This window comes from Penaeus japonicus, unplaced genomic scaffold, assembly GCF_977035675.1.
Source record: "Penaeus japonicus unplaced genomic scaffold, GWHDUDI00000001_assembly GWHDUDI00000035, whole genome shotgun sequence".
Classification (NCBI taxonomy): Eukaryota; Metazoa; Arthropoda; class Malacostraca; order Decapoda; family Penaeidae; genus Penaeus; species Penaeus japonicus.
The window spans coordinates 203707-212809 of NW_028234437.1; positions in this window are offsets into that span (position 1 = coordinate 203707).

Genomic DNA, 9103 nt, shown 5'->3' on the forward strand with positions numbered 1-9103 from the left:
ACTATAAGACTTAAGAAGCCATCCCCCCATCCCTCCGCCCTTCACCCTCCCCCCATCCCTCCCCCTCCCTTCTCCCCCTATCCCTCCCCCTTCACCCTCCACCCTCCACCTTCCATCCTTCTACCCTCCCCGATCCCTCCATCCCCCCTTGCTTGCTTCTAGGATTTAACTAACCCTTTCCCTAATGTGAAGGTGTATATACTATCAAACTTTTTCGCAGGTAGACTTTTTCGAGGGTGTATATGCCGTTAGAAATTCCATGCCAAATTATGCAGTTATTTTATGCTATATGTATGCTTCGGGGATCTAGTGACATAAACAATGATGCATTTTGATTTGTTAGGCCTGTTTTGTCATCTAATTTCCATTTGATATCGAGATATTTAACAAAATATGTATTCACGTGCAATATGCAATGTGTGCATGTGTGTGTGTGTGTGTGTGTTTTAGTGTGGGTGCGTGTGTGTACGCATACGCACACGCACGGGTGTGTTTTGTGTCTGTGTTGATCATGTTTGTTATTACGTCATGAAAAAAAATATGTTCAAAATTAATTCAGGATGGGAAAGTTTTTATCCAATATGACATAACACATTCTATCTAATATGATATAACACTGTGATATGATGAAGATAATGATGATTACAATTGCATTGGTAAAAACTGAGAGTAAAAATGATATCACTGTTAATGATCGGAATAATAAAGATTATGCTTGAATAATAATTTTTTGTTTTTGTTTTTATTGAATTGATAATGCTTTAATAGAAATCATTTCAATAATAAAATCAATATTAATGATGAGGAAAGTGATAATGATAATAATGATGATGATTAACTAATAGAAATAACAATAATGCTACCAATAATAACACTGACAATGGACCTCTTAATGATTATGATAGCGACCCCCCCAAAAAAAAAAAAAAAAAAAAAATTAAGGGCTTTCTGTATGGGACGCGAACTCGGGAACTTTGACTTGAAACCTTGCACGAAACTGAGTGAGCTATTGCTCGATTGAAAGGCAATTGCACAAGGGAAGGTTTTAATTATCACATATTCACTGATAGACATGCGTTCATATACGTTATATCGATATCAGTAATAGCTAATTAACTGTGATAGTGATGATGATAATGATGATGATGATAATAATAATCATAATGATGGTGATGATGATGATGAGGAGGAGGAGAAAGAGAAGGATAATAAAGATAGTGATGATGATGCTGTTGATGATGATAAGGATAAAAATCGGAGTATTGATAGAGCAATAATGATAATTTTGGTGAAGAAAAAGTAAAAAATCAAAACAAAAACACAAGTATAAAGTAAAAACTTAACATGATGATAATGATGATGATAAAGATAACAATGATAATGATGATGATAATAACAATAATAATGACAATTACCATAATCATGATGATGATGAAAACAAGAGTAGCGGGAATAATAACACTGACAAAGATAATAAAAATGATAAGATCATACTAATCCGGTTAACAACAATGATGGTGATGCTGATGCTAATATCAGTGATCCTGCAACCACTACTACTACTACTACTGCCACTATTACTATTACTACTACTACTACTTCTACTACCACTATCAACAATGAAGAGAGCAGTACTGGTAGTAAGGAATTAGAATGATAACATAATAATAAAATAATGATCATTCCGATGTAATTGTGATAACAAGAGCAACAGTAACAATAATGATAATGATATCAACAATGATAATATAATAGCGATGGTAATAATAACAAGAATAACAAGAACGATAATGACAACAGTAATAAAAATGATTACGATAATCATGATGATAACAATAACACTATTGATAATAAAAAACAACAACAGAACTACGGTATCAGTAGAAATATCAGTGATGACAATAAAAATAAGAAAAAAAACAATCATAATGATGATGACGATAATGATGACGCCAGAGGGTTTGGCTGTGCGTGTGTTCGAGGCTCCACGACACTGGTTCTCAATGATGATATTGATAATGAAAATCATAATAATAATGATGATAGTGATAACAGCAATGAAAACAGTGGTGATAATGATGATAATGATAACAGCAATGAAAACAGTGGTGATAATGATGATAATGATAATGTGATGATAAAAATGACAATGGTAATTATAACAACAGTAACAATAAATATAATGAGGATTATTCTGATAATGACAATGATGATAGTAATGAAAACAAGAATACCATCAATGATGATGATAATGATAATCAAACTAATAATACCGATAACAATGATAATGATGATTGTAATAGTAATAATAAAAGCAAAATCAACAACAGCAGTGATGATAAAAACAACGATAATAACCATAATAAAAGAGGAAATATCAAGGATAATATTATGGATGATAACAATAGGAATGATGATGATGATTATGATGGTGATGATTATGGTGATAATTATGATGATGATGGTGATTATAATGATGGTGTTGATGATGAGGATGAGGATAATTATGATGACGGTGATAGGGATGGTGATGTTGCTGATGAGTATAATAATGATGATAATGATGAGGAGGATAATGATGATGGCGACTGGGATGATGATAAGGATGATGATGGTGATGATTATAAGGATGATGATGATGATCGTGATGATAATGGTGATGATGATAATGATAATGATAGGGAAAAGGATAAGGATAATGATAATGATGTCGGTAATAGTAATAGTAACGATAGTTATAGTTATTACAATAATGGTGATAATGATATCTAGGGATGATGTAAGTGATAATGATAATAATGATGATGATTAACCAATAGAAATAATACTAATAATATTAATAATAACACTGATAATAGACCTCTTAATGATTATGATAGCGCCCCCCCCCCCTAAAAAAAATAAATAATAAGAGCTTTATGTATGGGACGCGAACTCGGGAACTTTGATTTGAAACCTTGCACGAAACTGAGTGAGCTATTGCTCGAGTGAAAGGCAATTGCACAAGGGAAGGTTTTCATTATCATATATTCATTTATATACATGCGTTCACATACGTTATATCGATATCAGTAATAGCTAAATAACTAATGATGATGATAATATGATAATAATGATTATGATGATGATAATGAAGAGGAGGAGAATGATTAGGATAATAATAATAATAGTGATGATGATATGGATAAAAATTGTAATACCGATAGAGCAATAACGATAATCATGATGAAGAAAAAGTAAAAATATAAGAACACAAGTATAAAGTAATAACAAAACAAAACGATAATTATGATGATAAAGACAACAATGATAATGATGATGATAATAACAATAATAACGACAATTACCATTATCATGATGATGATGAAAACAAGAGTAGCGGGAATAATAACACTGACAAAGATAATAAAAATGATAATAAAAATGATAAGATCATACTAATCCGGTTAACAACAATGATGGTGATGCTGATGCTAATATCAGTGATCCTGCAACCACTACTACTACCACTACCACTATTACTACTACTACTACTACTACTACTACTGCTGCTGCTGCTACCACTATTAACGATGAAGAGAGCAGTACTGATAACAATAATAATCATAATAATAATCAGAGGATAACAATAATTATCATTCTAATGGAATTGTGATAACAAGAGCAACAGTAACAATAATGATAATGATATCAATAATGATAATATAATAACGATGCTAATAATAACAAGAATAACAAGAACGATAATAACGACAGTAATAAAAATGATTATGATAATCATGATGATAGCAACAATACTATTGATAAAAAAAGATAAAAAAATGAAATAGAACAATGTTATCTATAAGTATCAGGGATGATGATGGTGATGATGATGATGATGATAAGAATGATGTGATACTAATGATGATATTGATGATGGTGATGATGAGGAGGAGGATATTGATGATTAAGGTGATGGGGATGATGATAATAATGACGGGGGTGATGATGATTATGATGTTTATGATGATGATGAAGATAATGATGATGATGGTGACATGGATGATGATTATGATGGGGATGACGATAATGATAATGATAATAAGATGATAATGATAAAAATACGATAAGGAAAAGGAAAAAGGATAATGATAATGTTGGTAATAGTAATAGTAACGATAGTTATAGTTATTGCAATAATGATGATAATGATATCGGGAAGAAAAATTAAAGACCTTACCCCCCCCCCCCAAAAAAAAAAAAAAAAAAAAAATGGCTTTCTGTATCGGACGCGAACTCGGGAACTTTGACTTGAAACCTTGCACGAAACTGAGTGAGCTATTGCTCGATTGAAAGGCAATTGCACAAGGGAAGGTTTTAATTATCACATATTCACTCATATATATATATGATATACATGAATAAACAAACGCTATATCGATATCAGTAATATCTAAATAATCATGATAATGAGGATGATAATGATCGCACACCCCCCCTCTCTCCCCAAACACTACCCTAACCCCACCCCCCCCTTACCCCCCCTAGCTAGGATGATAATGATGGTAATTATGATGATGATAATGATGATGATGATGATGATGATAATGAGGAGGAGGAGGAAGAGAAGGATAATAAAGATAGGGATGATGATGCTGTTGAAGATGATAAGGATAAATCGGAGTATTGATAGAGCAATAATGATAATTATGATGAAGAAAATTCAAAAATTAAAACAAAAACACAAGTATAAAGTAATAACTTAACTTGATAATGATGATGATAAAGATAACAATGATAATGATGATGATAAAAACAATAATAACGACAATTACCATAATCATGATGATGATGAAACAAGAGTAGCGGGAATGATAACAGTGACAAAGATAATAGAAATGATAAGATCATACTAATAAAACAATGGTGGTGATGCAGAAGCTAATATCAGTGATCCTGCAACCACTACTACTACTACTACTACCACTATTAACAACGGAGAGAGCAGTACTGCTAGTAAAGAATTAAAATGGTAACAATAATGATGATTCTAATGAAATTGTAATAACAAGAGCAACAGTAACAATAATGATAATGATATCAATAATGATATGATAACGATGCTAATAATAACAAGAATAACAAGAACGATAATGACAACAGTAATAAAAATGATTATGATAATCATGATGATAACAATTGATTATGGAAAAAAAACGGTAACAGTAGAAGTATCAGTGATGACGATAGAAATAAGAAAAGAACAATCATGAGAGGAATGGCGATGATGATGATGACGATGATAATGACGATAATGATGACGTATGGTATGGTATGGCTGTGCGTGTGTTCGAGGCTCCACGACACTGGTTTTTAATGGTGACATTGATAATAAAAATCATAATGATGATAATGATAACAACAATGAAAATAGTGGTGACAATGATGATAATGATAATGTGATAATAAAAATGACAATGATAATTATATCAACAGTAACAATAAATATAATGAGGATTATTCTGATAACGACAATGATGATGATGAAAACAAGAATAACATCAATGATGATGATAATGATAATCAAAGTAATAATACCGATAACAATGATAATGATGATTGTAATGATGATAATAAGAGCAAAATCAACAACAACAGTGATGATAAAAACAACGATAGTAACCATAATAAAAGAGGAAATATCAAGGATAATATTAAGTATAATAACAATGACGATTATGATGATAATGATGATGTTTATGATGATGATGATTATGATGATGATGGTGATGATTTTGAGGATAATGATGAGGATGATGGTGATGTTAATGGTGGTGATGATGATAATGGTGATAATGATGATGATTATAAGGATTATGGTGATGATGATGATAATAATGATGATTATAATTATTATGGTGATGATGATGAGGATGATGATGAGGATTATGATGATATTGATGATGATGAGGGTGACGATGATTATGTGGTACTAATGATGTGGAGGATAAGGATGATGATGATGATGATAATGATTATGTTAAAGTGATGATGATGATGATGGTATCGGGAAGAAAAAAAAATAGGGGCTTTCTGTATGGGACGCGAACTCGAGAACTTTGATTTGAAACCTTGCACGAAACTGAGTGAGCTATTGCTCGATTGAAATGCAATTGCACAAGGGAAGGTTTTGATTATCACATATTCACTTATAGACATGCGTTCACATACGTTATATCGATATCAGTAATAGCTAATTAACTGTGATAATGAGGATGATAATGATAATCATAATGATGATGATGATAATGATGATGATGATAATGAGGAGGAGGAGAAAGAGAAGGATAATAAAGATAGTGATGATGATGCTGTTAATGATGATAAGGATAAAAATCGGAGTATTGATTGAGCAATAATGATAATTAGGATGAAGAAAAAGTAAAAATCAAAACAAAAACACAAGTATAAAGTAAAAACTTAACATGATGATAATGATGATGATAAAGATAACAATGATAATGATGATGATAATAACAATAATAACGATAATTACCATAACCATGATGATGATGAAAACAAGAGGATGATAATGATGCTAATGATAACGATGATGATAATGAGGAGGAGGAGAAAGAGAAGGACAATAAAGATAGTGGTGATAATGCTGTGGATGATGATAGGGATAAAAATCGGAGTATTGATAGAGCAATAATGATAATTATGATGAAAAAGAAAAATCTAAACAAAAAAACAAGTAGAAAGTAATAACAAAACATGATGATAATGATAACAATGATAATGATGATGATAATAACAATAATAATGACAATTACCATAATCATGATGATGATGAAAACAAGAGTAGTGGGAATAATAACACAGACAAAGAGAATAAAAATGATAAGATCACACAAATCCGGTTAACAACAATGATGGTGATGCTGATGCTAATATCAGTGATCCTGTAACCACTACTACTACTACTACTACTACTACTACCACTATTAACAATGTAGAGAGACGTACTGGTAGTAAGAAATTAGAATGGTAACAATAATGATCATTCTAATGTAATTGTAATAATATGAACAACAGTAGCATTAATGATAATGATATTGATGATGATATAGTAACGATGATAATAATAACAAGAATAACAAGAACGATAATAACAACGGTAATAAAAATGATTATGATAATCATGATGATAACAATAATACTATCGATAATAAAAACAACAACAACAACAGCGGTATTATTATAAGTATCAGTAATGATAATGACAAGGAAAAGAATAATCATGAGAGGAATGGCGATGATGATGATGATGATGATGATAATGATGACGTAAGAGGGTAAGGCTGTGCGTGGGTTCGAGGCTCCACGACACTGATTCTCAATGATGATATTGATTATGAGAATCATAATAATCATGATAATAATGATAACAATAATGAAAAAGTGATAATAATGATAATAAGGATAATGGTCATGATAAAAATAACAATGATAATGATAATTATAACAACAGTAACAATATATATAATGATGATTATGCTGAAAACGCCAATGATGATGATAGTAATGAAAACAAGAATACCATCAATGATGATGATAATGATAATCAAAGTAATAATACCGATAACAATGATAATGATGATTGTAATAGTAATAATAAAAGCAAAATCAACAACAGCAGTGATGATAAAAACAACGATAGTAACCATAATAAAAGAGGAAATATCAAGGATAATATTAAGTATAATAACAATAGGAATGATGACGATTATGATGATGATGATGGTGATAATGATGATGATTATGATGATGATGGTGATGAGGATGAGGATAAATATGATGACGGTGATAGGGATGGTGATGATGGTGATGATGTTGATGAGTATAATAATGATGATAATGATGATGGTGATGATGATGAGGATGAGGATAATTATGATGACGGTGATAGGGATGGTGATGATGGTGATGATGTTGATGAGTATAATAATGATGATAATGATGAGGAGGATAATGATGAAGGTGACTGGGATGATGATGATGATAAGGATGATGATGGTGATGATGATGATGATGATGTTCGTGATGATAATGGTGATGATGATAATGATAATGATAGGGAAAAGGATAAGGAAAATGATAATGATGTCGGTAATAATAATAATAGTAATGATAGTTATAGTTATTACAATAATGATTATAATGATATCGGGAAGACAAAGTAAAGACCACTATTACTATTACTACTACTACTACTACTACTTCTACTACCACTATCAACAATGAAGAGAGCAGTACTGGTAGTAAGGAATTAGGATAACATTAATGATCATTTTAATGTAACTGTAACTAGAAGAGCAACAGTAACAATAATGATAATGATATCAATAATGACATCATAATAACGATGCTAATAATAACAAGAATAACAAGAACGATAATGACAACAGTAATAAAAATGATTATGATAATCATGATGATAACAATAATACTATAGACAATAAAAACAACAACAGCGGTATCATTATAAGTATCAGTAATGATAATGACAAGAAAAAGAACAATCATAAGAGGAATGGCGATGGTGATGATGATAATGATGACGATAATGATGATAATGATGACGTCAGAGGGTAAGGCTGTGCGTGTGTTCGAGGCTCCACGACACTGGTTCTCAATGATGATGTTGATAATGATAATCATAATAATCATGATAATAATGATAACGACAATGAAAAATGGTAATAAAGATAATAAGGATAATGGTCATGATAAAAATAACAATGATAATGATAATCATAATATTCATGATAATGATGATAACAACAATGAAAAAAGTGATAATAATGATGATAAGGATAACAATGATAATGACGATTATAACAGCACTAACAATATAGATAATGATGATTATGCTAATAACGCCAGTGGTGATGATAATAATGAAAATAATAATAATGATAATGATAATAAAATGATACCGATAACAATAATAATGATGATTGTAATAACAATAATAAAAGAAAACAAAGCAAGAGCAGTGATGATAAAAACAACGATAGTAACCATAATAAAAGAGGAAATATCAAAGTAAATTATG